The sequence below is a fragment of the Mycteria americana genome, chromosome 5 (genome assembly GCF_035582795.1).
Source record: "Mycteria americana isolate JAX WOST 10 ecotype Jacksonville Zoo and Gardens chromosome 5, USCA_MyAme_1.0, whole genome shotgun sequence".
NCBI lineage: Eukaryota > Metazoa > Chordata > Aves > Ciconiiformes > Ciconiidae > Mycteria > Mycteria americana.
The window spans coordinates 12,301,980-12,315,318 of NC_134369.1; positions in this window are offsets into that span (position 1 = coordinate 12,301,980).

The following is a 13,339-nucleotide window of genomic DNA, read 5'->3' on the forward strand; positions in this document are numbered from 1 at the left end:
CCAAAACAAATTAGGGAGGAGGTTGATACTTTGAAAGTTGATGAATAGCAATAGTGCAACTCCCATGCTTCCCTGTGGTCTCCCCTGTTCCACCTCACCCCCTTCAGGGTGGGGAACTGATGTGGGGCTATTACAGGAGTTACCTACAACTATCTGTGTCTGGCCAAGGTTAATAGCTGAGGGGCTGGGTGGGGCACAGTACCATACTGACCTAGGGAAGCAAGGGTGATAGTGGGGTGTGTTTAGGAGACAATAAAGCAGCAATAAATGCTTTGCACCCTCCTGGATGGAGAGGGCAGGCTATAGAAGAAAAAAGTGATGTATGCCACCTTATGGTGAATTACATACAGAATTGCTGTAGCATAAGTACCCTGTGGTTAAAACAGGGTCTGGGCTCAAGTATTTTTGGAATATTCTCATGATGTGAGACTCATGTTATTTCTGAAGAGTTGCTTAAGTAATTACTTGCATTGAATACAATCCAGTTTTGAAGCCAGTGACTTTATGCAATTGTAATTTGAATGAATATGGAAAATGGGCGTTAGCATGTGAGACTGGTGGCACAACGTGTCAAGGTGTCACACAAGGAATATTAAATGCACTTGTGTAAAGCTACTTTTTCCTGCACCTCACATCAATTGCCATGTCTTCTTGTAACTTTATCATTGCTGCTTTTTATCTTGAATGATGCTGGCTAGAGACCAGAAGTATTCAGTGGTTGTCTTGCCTCTACAGGCAGATATGGTCTCAGTTCAGGGGGGCAAAGTCTGCTTATAGGCACATCTATAAATTGGTATGGTTACTCATATGTTGTACCTTCAAAAACAAAACAGAAATAACCATATGCAACTGAGACTTAAGCTGCTCACTGTAACAAGAAAGGAAAAAAAGGATTGTACAGCAGATTTATGGTGGCAGATATTAGCTGGAGACTAGCAAAATGTTATTTTTAATGAGTTGACTAAGGAGCCATGACAACAGAGTTACGCTTGGCATAAATACATGGCTGGAGTGAGGAAAGCAACTGAGTGGGATTTTTATCTTAAAATATTTTGAAGTTTATAAGAACAGAAATCTTACATTTAGTTTTTGTTTATGTTAGCAGTGGAAGTGCCTGAAGGATCTGATGTGTGAAGTATTCCCAGAATTTTACTATCTAAGAACCTATGCAAAACACTTAAGTTTGTGAAAGGAAAAGGGATCTTTAACTGGTTTGATAAAGTATGTGGAAGATGAAGAGTTTATAGAATGTGTTGTGTTACAAAACAGATGTTTTCCTTTTTGGTAGGACGAAGTGAAATTTGAGGAATTAACCGTAAGTTAGCAAGAGCATTAGAGTTAAAATTGAAATAGAGATGAAGGTTTGATTTGCATTTCTATAGTGATTTTGTTTAACCTTTTAAGGAATGATTGCATATTCTTTCAGACTTCATAGACAGTTGAAGATGTAATCACTTCAGAGTGTAGAATACTGGGTGACTGGCCTTCCTCAGAGAGGAATCTTGCAGATTCAAGTCAAATATTCAAAATAAGACTAAATGACAACAAAGTTAGAGTTCACTGCGCTAGAGGCTCGCTTTGTTTCTGCTGTTAGCCAGGGCTAGTACTGTCATCTGCATCAGCTCAGGGACCCATAGTATGATCAGATACTTGAAAATATATTTAATTGGAATTGGTCTCTTAACACTTTTCCTGTATATGAGTCAAATTACAAACCCACAGTCTAATACACTTTTGTCTTGGGAATTTACATTCTGAGGAAGTTAACTTTGCAGATTCCTGTGATACTACACTGTCATTATGATTCAGTGATAAGGTGACACCATACAAATGCAAGTCTGGAGAATCAGCTCCCAGCTGCTCCTTTAGAAAAGAGTTGCTCTCCACAGCTAAGTAATAAACAAGGTGCCCAGCATGCATGTTAGGCCATCTCTGCATTCCTTCTGAGCCAGATGCATAAAGCAGGGGAAGTACTTAAGGCCTTGGTTTTTTCTATATGTATGTATACACACACGTGTATTTTGTATGTACATACATGTATGTTATATACATATATATAATATCTCCCCATTTATTTGTATTCCTCTCATTCCTCTTAGAGAAATGCCATTCAGTTACTCAAATACTTTAAGCTTACATTGCTTGCTGAGTTAATATTTCAGATTCTGATTAATAGTAGAAGCATTAATACTAATCCCCCTTCCTAGTATTGATACAGCAAAACAGCAGGAACTGTACTTGGGTACGGCTGACATTTTAACCTTAAATATTCTCAAAACACGTAGCACAGTAAGCCAATCTGAGCAGCGTAGGACTGTCTCAATTTTGTACTAAGAAAACTGTTTTGAAGTAGAGCCCTAGCCAGGCTGGTGGAGGAAGTGCCAAGCATGACAAAGTAATGAGAGCTAGGGTACATGTACTGCACTTTTATTTTTCACTTCCAGCTTTGTAAAAGTTTGATCAGAGGTGCATCTGCTTTCAGGAGGACATAGATAACCAATTACTCACTAAGTCAATACATCGATTTCATTTCCTGCTCCAGTGAAACATTTCCATGGTGACCTGCAATTTCCCATAGTTTCCCATCTATACAATTGATGTAATGGCAGTACCTACTCCATTAACTTTCAAGACTGTGAAGTGTTCAGATACAATGAAAGGCTATTCATAAATTCAATTAGAGCAATAGCTCAGTAGATTTACAATGGTGGTAGGGATCATAATGCAATCAAAGCCAAAACGCTCTACCCCTATCTCTGCATTTTGGCAGGTATCTTCAGTAGGTTAAACCTGTGGAGGCCTATTGAAAGCAGTAGGAATATACTGCTTGTAGCAGTCCAGTGGCTGGAATACCTCTGATAAAATACATCAGTAGTATAAACTATATTAAAATATATGTTATTCTATCAGCTACCCTTACTGAATTCTTGCCAGTGCAAATTCCATAGTAATTATAAAGGACTGAAAACTCAATTCAGGAAGTGGGCTAACATGCAAATAATTTAATATTTTACATATTCTCCTAGAAGACTCTGCACACTTCATCTGGTTTAGGTGAGGAATTTTCATTAATTCAAACTCTTCCTTTCCCTCTTGCTTTTATAAATATAGACTGCTCCTCAGTTGAACAATATAAATTGAGGTAATACTGTTATTTCTGACATCATATGAGCTTTAGATTTCATCTTTAAATAGGAAACATTCAAGATAATAAAAAAGACTTGAGTTGAATCCTGGTAGTCTACCTATTACCTGTGCAGTAAAATACATAACCAGCAGCTGAGAAATTGCACACTACACCCTGGAAACACTTGCTAGAAGCATAGGCTTTTCTATAGAACCTAGTGCATGCATTAGAACAGCTCATTCTTGCACATACGTGAGCCTGAGACCTCTGTGATACCAGTACATAGCCCCATAGAGGAAGAGTTCCCTCACTCACTGCAACACTACAAATTTGGGTAAGAGAGTTATAGTTACACACTCTACTGTCTCTGCATACTTATCGCAAAACTTCTGAGAGTTCCATCTTGATTTCTCAGACACTAATTTGTTAGATACTTTCACAGATGCACAAGAAGTAATTCTTAAGTAAGTTTAGCTGACACTATGAAAAAAACGTTGGTGTTAACATTTGCTGAAATAGCAGACCTAAAATACAATTTGGAAAAAAACCTAAATGTAACAAAAAAACACCCCACCCTCATAAAAGCCAAACTATGAACGGGGAAGGGAACTGGTAGATGGATACCAACTGTATGCAAGCCTGTTCTTGGAAATCTCCCTTTAAGTTTTAGAGCGTGATCAAGGCTTGCATAAACTTGATCCTACCCAATTGTTCTTGGGGGGAAGGAGAGGGGTAAATTACATCTAAAATTAGAAACTAATTCAAGTGCATAGCAAAGATAATGTTTGAGCTACTGTTTTGCTGGGTGGGATTCCTCTTACTTAAATGTAACTATCCAAATGTTGAGTGTCTAGACATCTATACGCTCCTTAGGCAACAGACAGAAACAGGTTCCTCAGAACGTGATTCATGCCACCTACCTTAGATAATTATCTTAGGATAGGATGATTTGCTGTTTGGGGGTGCCAGTCCACAGGCCTCCATGGGCCTAGGCAAGGCCCAGGAGTCTAGACTGCTAATTTTCAGATGTCTGAAGATAAATGAAATTCATCTAAATCACCTGCCATATAACTCTGACATAAGATTTGCCATAATTCCATATTAACACACAATTGCACTGTACACAAAGCGTGTGCTCTCCCAGTGCTCTGCCATGATTAGGCACATGAATGTTCTGGCACCTGCTGATGGCATAGCACAACTGTCCCTGAAAAGCACTGGCAGCAGTAGGTGCCTGTTAGTTCATCAAGACTTAAGTTTTTAAAAATACATTTATTGTGTTTTGCTAGGACAAGATAAAATGCAAGAACATAATGGGGAAGAATATATATTGAAACCCAGTTTCAAACTATTGGTGGAACCAGCTAAAACTCCTGTTTCTAGCAGTGTTCTAGAACTGCTAGAAGCTCAAGTTGTTTGAGTTAATCCATTTGGCTAAATTACAGAAGTAATCGTTTGCTTTAAAGTTTGTGCCCTGGAAAACCTAAGCCCCACCCTGGGAACTAGCTGGGTACGCTGAGACTTTCATACTTTGGCAATCACCACCAATTTTCAATTACTTTCATTATTAACAATTTACACCTTAGTTCCTGTTTAAATGAAGTTATCTTCAACTTTTAGTCACTGAATCTTGTCTTGATTTTGCTGGTAGAGGAAAACTTAGGAACCTGATTGATCCAACCCTAAATTTCTCTTCTTTTTTCTGATCAGAGTCTTAGATTGACTTGTCTTTAGGAAAGACTTATCAGCCTTATCAGCTAGATACAAATCTGAAGGATTTCTACTTTCAGAAAGAGAAATCTATTGGCTATGGCATAACCAGCCTTGCCATATCTTTTCTCCTATACCCCAAAAGCTGTAACACTAGCTCGTTTTAGTTGCATCAGATTTACTAATTCTTAAAAAGAGATCATAAAAATGCATCCTCTTAACTATTACTAGAAGTGACATCTGCATTTGTAGCAATTGACAGCATCATAACACAGTTGACCAGTGAGTTCACAGCAAAGAAGATTACAATTGGGAGTTAAACTAAATCAAATTGGAAGCAGGGGGAAGGATACTAAGGATAAGCCATAAGTTTAGTGAGATACATTCACTAGACTGCATCTAATGCTGTTCTGATTCACTGATTATGATATCTGTGAGCTTGTTGGTTTGTCTAATGAAGCTTCTCCAGATAATCCACATAACAGAATTTATGTCAGGATCTATCAGTTGTTTGAAAGTAAGGTATTATTGATGTGAATTCTACACCTCTCTGTTCAGCTGTAAGTTTTCTTTCTTTTCAACTGTCTCAAGCATGGCTGCCTCCTTTTTCTCTTGACATTGCTGCTCCTGGTCATGAGCTTCTGCCCATGATTTCCCTGCCTCTGCTAGAGCCAGACGCCTCCACTAAGCGTGAAGCACAGATCTGCTTTCTGCTGGGAAGCGTATCACTTCAGCCTCAGCTGTCAGAGGTCCAAAAGGCAAGATGAACGTTTCTATAACCCAGCCTCAAGCACAACTCAAATACTGAAAAGAAATTTCCTAGACAGTTGTTTAGTTGGGTAGCTTCTTCAAGAAATTCTGCAAGAAACATCTAAGCTGAAACATGTCTGCAATGTCCCCTGCTGTCAGGGAATAAGGGTTACTCAGGTATGCCTGGAACCCTTTGTACTAGCTACCTCTGAAGTGATTCAGAGCACTACAGGTGCCAACAGCAGAGGAACTGGAACCTTACAAGTCTTAGTTACCTCAGGCACCAGATAAGTCTTCGTATGCTTCAGGCACCAGGAAAGTATCTTCTCTTTTCCCTATACACTAGAAAAGCTAACTACAGCATGATAATTCTGTTAGAGTAAGTTAGCTGTCAGTCTCCCAGTGATTTACAAGCTGTTCATTTACACTCATCTGGGGTTTGGGAGGGTTTTTTCATGGGCTTTTGGTTCCGCATCTCATCTCCCCCCACCCTCCCGCCAATGATTGGTTTGTGGGTTTTTGTTGGGGTGTTTTGTTTTTGGTTTTTTAAACAAATCATCATGGAAAGTTTCCACAAACAAAATAAACACGTGATTATTTGGCAACCTCAATGATTGTGCAACTATAACCACAGCCTATGCTGAAGCTTTCCAGAAGATACTGATTAATTGCCTACAGAAAGTACTCTGTAAAAGCAAAGCAGCTGTGCAGCAGTTTACTTAAGACAAGAATTGAATCAAGGCATGCCTGGCCCAAAACCTAGCTCTTCAACATGGAGATCAACAATGAATATTGGCTTTTAGCAATAAAGACAATTCTGGCCCTAATTTGTTTCCAAGTCATACTGTTTGCCAGGACGTCAACCTTTCTAATAGTAAAATTATGTGTTTATATTCTTCTGTTTTTAAATTAAACCATTCAAAAACAAAACGCAATCATTTTCACTAGCCTTTTTACTACGAAGGAGGAGAAAGAGGCTGTTGTACACGTTGGAGATAGTATCCTATTATTAATCAAGCAAGATACAATTTATGCTCCAAGGACCTTGCAGACCACACAAAAAGGGTCTGACATGAATTACAGGAGACTCTAGTCTCCTGTTGCAAGTTAACAGCTAAAAAAGGGTAAGTCATCTAGAATTTGAGTGAAAAACATTGACCCAATCTGTTTTATTCTATTTTTGTAGATAAAGTGATTTTTTTCCCCCCACAGTAATGACTACTCATGCTTTCAATAATCTAATCAAATATAAGAAAATATAATGGTTACAAACAGTACAATAGTTCAGCAAAATGTGTTACTGCATTATTATTAAAACCAACAACTATAAAAATTAAAGTAATAGTAAATATGATTTTAAAATACAGCTGGAGATCTGAACACGTTTGGGTTGCAGTATTTTAGGTACTGTACAACTCAGTAAGAAATCATCCTGGCCCAAAGCAGCTTAAATTCTATTCAAGTCACACAAACAGTGAAAGCGATAAAAAGACTGAGTGTGTGTTCCTCCGCACATCGGTATTAGTGAGAACATGCTACATGAAATTCAGGTCTCCTGATACACAATTTGTAGCCCACCTCTTTGCCCACTATGCTTTCTTACACATTTCTTTAAAATAACATCAAAGACAAAAATGTATGAAAACACTAAGAAACGCTACGTCACCAGCAGGAATACAGAAATGGGACATTTGGCAAAAGTACAACTGAAGGTAACTGCTAATATTTGTAGGCAATTTAGACCAAGACAGTGAGCAATTGAAAATATGCAATTCTTTTTTTACTGAGAATCATTTATATGTAAATACTCTAGATGTTACGAACCTTTCTCTTACATGCAAGCTTGCATCACAGCCAGGTGATGTGAGCCTTGGGTTCTTCTTGGATCACAGCACTATTTGACTGACCTGGACAAATCAGCTTAGATCCATGGTGTAGATACACCATGGCAGTTCAGAGAAAAACATGCCTTGACCACCTCTCTGAACGGTCCAAACTTAACTTTCCATTAGGAATGCACATAACTCCACTGATAATGCTACTGCTTATACAAGAAAGTACCTCTGCAACTGCAACCAGGGAGCACTGTTACGTGTGAATGACCTTCTGTCTCTAGATGATGTCTTTCGTAATATATTTTTCTTTTAAAACGTATATTTTGCTTGATTTTACTATTACAATTTCCACTCTGTGGTTTTACAGTTGGGTAGATCAATACCTCTTGCATATGCACTGAAAAAAATATCCTTTCCCTGCACTGTTTAAAGACAATGGAAATTGAAACACTCATGGGCAAAGTGAGTGTCTCTCTGGGCATTAATTATGAATAAGTGAGTGCCCAGCAAAAGAAAGTCAAAATACAGGATCCAAGTTAGAAATAGGGAGACCCAAGGAATTAAGTAGCAAGACCTAAATAAGTATCTACTTCTAGCACTAATCTGACACATCATTTCTTTTTGTTTCTTTCCTTCCCTGTGCCAGTAATAACACCATTTTGTTGTATGGCAAACCTAATTACTTTATATCCATAACTCAGCTAATGCTTGTAAGGCTCTTCTGCCTTGCACAAACCACGAACAGCCTACAGACTGAAGAAGGAAACAAGGAACACTCCAAGAAAGAGTTAAGGTTTAAGACTCCTGCAAGTACACATTAATTTCCCTGATGCAGTGACCACAAAACAAAACAGATGCATGAAGATGAGAGGGACTAGTCTGTATGAATACTAGGCAGAAAACCCAGTGCATCCAGGTATACATCTAGGGAAATGCTTTTTACTGTCTAACCAGCACACTCTTCATCTACAAGGAGCATTTAATAGAAACTCAGCTAAGTCATAATAATCTGAGAGAGAAAAGATCTGACCAGAAGTAAGCTCTGATATTGAGAGACAAATCCCAACTTTTTGTAGCTCATCAGGAGAGTGAACAAGTTGAGTACCTCCATTAGAACATCATCAAAAGCAGACAAATATGCCCCACAAGCAGCCTGTATCCACCATTAAGTGCAACTATTCTTAACAAGTATGTCCTTGCTGACACTTAGAAATAGGTAAGCTGGACATTAAAAATGTATGTCAAGATCATTTTGACTAAAATCACCAACTTGAATTTGTGCATGAATATGCTGAGGTCCTGCAAACCCAAATGAGACATAATTCCTCTTTCCTTTTTATGGCTAGAGAATAGGAGCTGACAATAATTCTTCCTCCCCAGCTGGTCCAGGACAGCTTCCCACAAGAAAAAAGAACATTACCTTTTGCTTAGACAGACTCCCCTGAGACTGGGACATGTACTAGACATAATTTAGTACAGTATGGCAGATACAGGCAGCAAGGCCAGTTTAAAGCAGTTCAAACTCTATTGAAAGTTGGAACAAAACAGTTATCTGTCTTGAAAAGAGTGGAGATGGATGAAGAGATGTTTCATATTCTCTGATGCATCTTCAAAATCAGTATAAACTGTCACCAGTGCAAGGAAAGTCAAGACTGGTATTTATTAGTATCTTGCCTCTGCTTGAAAGAGTCCTGCTTAAAGCAGTCTGTTGATTCAGCAGTGCCTGTATAGCCAGAACCTTCAGGTGCAAAGGTGAGAAGACACTGAAGACAATTTTCTCCAAATAGATTTGGGGAAACAGCCAGAGGGGAATATAGCATTGCAAGAGGTTGTTCTTAAACGACGACCTTCTCTGTCCTATTGTTACAGGATAAGCAGCTAGCAAAGATCAAGTTCTCTACTACTAGTTTTGTGACCTAAATTAGAAAGTCACTTAAGCATTAGAAAATAGGTCTAAGCCAGAACATTCCAGACTATATCTATCACTGAAGGTATTGTGTGACCAATGAACTGCACCTTTGACAGGAGGCCAGTGATCTGAGCCCTAAAAACCAGAGCGGACCCATGATATTCCTCATACATGTCCAAGAACACTTTGGCTGTTGCAATTAGCGTACGGTATTTGCACAGCCTTAAAGAGAGGCAAGAGAGCAGATTCATCTACTAAGAACTCTGAAGGGTTCAAAAACCTTTAAAGAGCCAGAACATTTAAGGTGAAAGAAAACACCACTGAAGTCGCTGCCATGTGACACTCACTCTAAGGTGCTACAGAGAAACTGTTTCTTTGGCTAAAGCAGGGTATTTGTAATTTTAATCAACATGGAACAGGTGGGGAGCTATGAGACTCTTACATGCTCATGAGCTAAACACAGCACATCTGGAGTTCAAGCAACACCATAACAATGTTGGGGGCATCTCCAAACAGTCAAATATAGGGACATGCATAAGATTAAGGATGATAATTATTTAAAAGCAGCGATATGGACTCTTTTGCATGTATCGTTTCAAATGGAGCTGTAAGAAAATGGTAAACTCAATCAAGTGTGCCAATAAGACATAGTTTGCAGGCCAAATACTTAGCCAGTCCCAACCTCTGGAGAGGTTGCAGAGAAAAGAGGAGGTTTTGCCTAAGGGTAAAGGAAAAAAGGGGAAGAGAACAACCCAGAGGGACAGGTCTATCCCTGACAATAAAATAAACTTAATTCAAAGAAGAACATAACTATGATGAGCATTCTTAACTTCTCTAGGTTAAGGACCAAAGGAAAAAGACATGTTACAAGCTGCATGACTATACAACTGTACCTTATAATAGGTTCTGCTAAGACTAGAATATCCTAAATTTTCAAGTATTTCTAGTACTAACCGCCCAAAGTTTGAGCAGATGTATAGACTGAAATTCACAGCTAGGATAGAAATACTACACGTTTTCAGTATACTTTGAATTTCTCTCCTAAGTATTCCCATATTTGGTATTCCCTTAGATTCAATTCAATGTCTCCAATTCAAATCCTCTTCTGTAGAGCAACTACAGTGTTTAGCTAAATAATAAAAGACTTATTAGGAGCTAGTAGTACTTACTGCTCTGAGAAGAATTAAGTATTTGGTTACATACCCTTTTTCACATGCATTTTGTCAACTTGTTTTGTTACCCATATTAATACTGAATTTGTCCTTCCTGACTGCAGCTCCAGCTGTAGGAATTTTTCCAGGTAACTCCTGAATTCAAGATTCATTTACTGTAAGTTCATTACTACTATCCACCAAGTAGATCATCAGAGCACTACATTGTAAGAGTAAAGAAACTGCACAAAACAAAGTAGGGAGGAAACTTGTTTCAGAAAGCCTGACAGTTTTAATATAAAAATGTCCACGGTATTAATCAACCCCTAATGTAACAGTTTAAATCTGTGCAGGAGAAAGAGGCCTTGCTACAACAAACATTGCTCTGAACAGTGAAATATTCAACACGGGAAGCAACTTATTCCCAGAAAGAGGCCCTTCTTTATAAAAAGAACTGATACAATTTTAGCTGTAGTGCTCCTACCATAGGTCTTGCCTTGTCCAAAGCATTCCTTGGCAGCACATTCCCAAATATATTCTTGCACCTTGCTTCTATGTGGATAGACTACTGTTGTTTTCAGAGTTGAATTAGCACAAGTGGACATTTAGAAAGAGAATGAATCAATTTATACACAGATGCCTTGTTATTCAGCAGTGACAGCTACTCCTTCCCACCAAGTACTGACCTGTGAAAGTTTCTGAAAGATAAAAACTTGAGTAGGTGGATTAAAAAAAACCAAAACACCCCACAAAAAATCACCCCCAAAAAACCCCAAACCCACACAACAACTCAGCCACTTAAATTTTTTAAGTTACATTTGAAGTGTTTGTTCTGTGAAGGGCCTAGCCTATAAGTTTCAGGACTGAGATTTTTTTTTTTTTTTTTTAAATCAACTGCTTGCTAGCAGCAAACTCTACACAATCCTTTTCTACTAGAGAAGACATGCTCACATGTGAGGAGAACAAAACGCTAAGCTGCAACAGAGCTCAATAGGAAACACTTTTCATAGTGTCATGCAACTTGTTAGTGGATGCATAACAGAAACTAGGAATAAAACATTTCTATGTGTTGCAGTGTTACACTCCTAACTCCCTGTATTTTATTCTGGAGTAAGTAGATTACTGCTATACTTAAAGGAATTTAATAGCTGCAAGCCAACCACCTACTTCAGAAGGCAAGGAATGCTGCCAAGAGAGAATGACGGCAACATTATTCCACCACTGCACTTTCAAAAAACAAGCATTAGAAAATATGAATTAGGCTAACACACAGCTTTCTCTCCAATTACAGCAACATGTGACTTTTTATATAACCTCCCATTAACCCTCCTAATCAAAGGGAAGAAAAAAGTTGACTCCTGGGTTTTTTTTTTTTCCCTTCTGCTCAGTGAAAGCAGGGCAAGAGAGAAGCAAAAGCATGCCCTGTCCCCTTCCTTTCCCTGCTGATTGGCCTCTTGTATATCATGCATTTCAAGCCTTTTCAAGTCATAACCTCTTCTTACAAGCCGCCTTTCTGACTGTGGAAAGCTCAGAAAATGAACTTACTCATCAGACAATAGATGTATGGAAACCCTTTTTATTTTACACTTACTGAAAATATTTCTCTCCAACTGGATGTTAGATCTGAAGAGCCAGTCAGGACTAAAGAGCTAACTTTTACCTATAGAAAATATATTTTGCTACATGCAGCACCAAACCAATACCTTCAGATTTATCATAAGAAAGATACAACTAATAACATGATTGAGAAGGCTATGATAGTGGAGATGTATTTAAGGCAGAAAAAAGTTTCTAAGAGCCCATAGTAAGTACTGTACATTTTCTTTTTCCTTCCTACTGTGAAAAGCTAGTTACTCTCATACTTGCCATTGCTCCACTTGCTTCACCTTGCATATATTAGTTTTCCCTAGTTGCATTAATTTCCTCACACTTCTTACTTCATAGCTTCATAAGTGAAGCAGTGTCACATCAAGCGTACATACCTCATCTATCCATTGCTTCCTTGTGATTCTGAAAGAGGTGAGCACCCGGGTCATGATTCTCTTGGTAAGAGAATCATTTCCTATAAGGGCCGCAAAATTTCCTCAAGTGTATGTTTTCAAAGCTATCTAGCTTCCAGTCTTGGACTGTCACAAATCTTCCACTTAAGTGACTATATTAACAAGACGACCGAGTTAAGATTCAGTTTTGCTCTAATCCAACAAGCATGATGGCTGTTCTTCTATTCTGAATGTTACCGAGCATGTAAGTTTTAGGTAAGACCACATATAGAAACTTGATACCAAACTGAGCCAAGAGAAGAAACATCTCAACTGTTCTACATACTGCTTTGTCTGCTATGGTTACCAACAGCCCATAAACACATGAAAAAACCATACACAATGAGAACAGCTAATGCTCACAGCAAACCAGAAATAGCAGCATGGGAAACCTAACTTTCAGTTAGTACATGAAGTGAACTATCAGTAGTGACAATCCAGACCTTCTGAAAACTAAGAAACATAGTTTAGGCTATACAGTCTATTAAAAAGAGTAGTAATACACTATCCAGATCTTCTCTGACCAACTGCTTAAAATAGGACTTTATGACCAATGAAAAAGTTAGAAAAAATAATTTTTGGACTGCTGCAAAAGACTGATTTTTTCAGAAATGCAGGGAGAAATCAGATTCACTTTAGTCTACAACACAGCAACTCTTCATTGTTGTTCCTGAATACATTATATGAAAGGACTTAATTCTGGAAGCCATGCACTTAAGCTAAAATAAAGACTACTTTCTCAAAACACATCCCTTTGTCAAATTTAACATTTTCAGGTTTTCTGCTTATACCTTTTAAGGTGCAAAATAAATCACTCC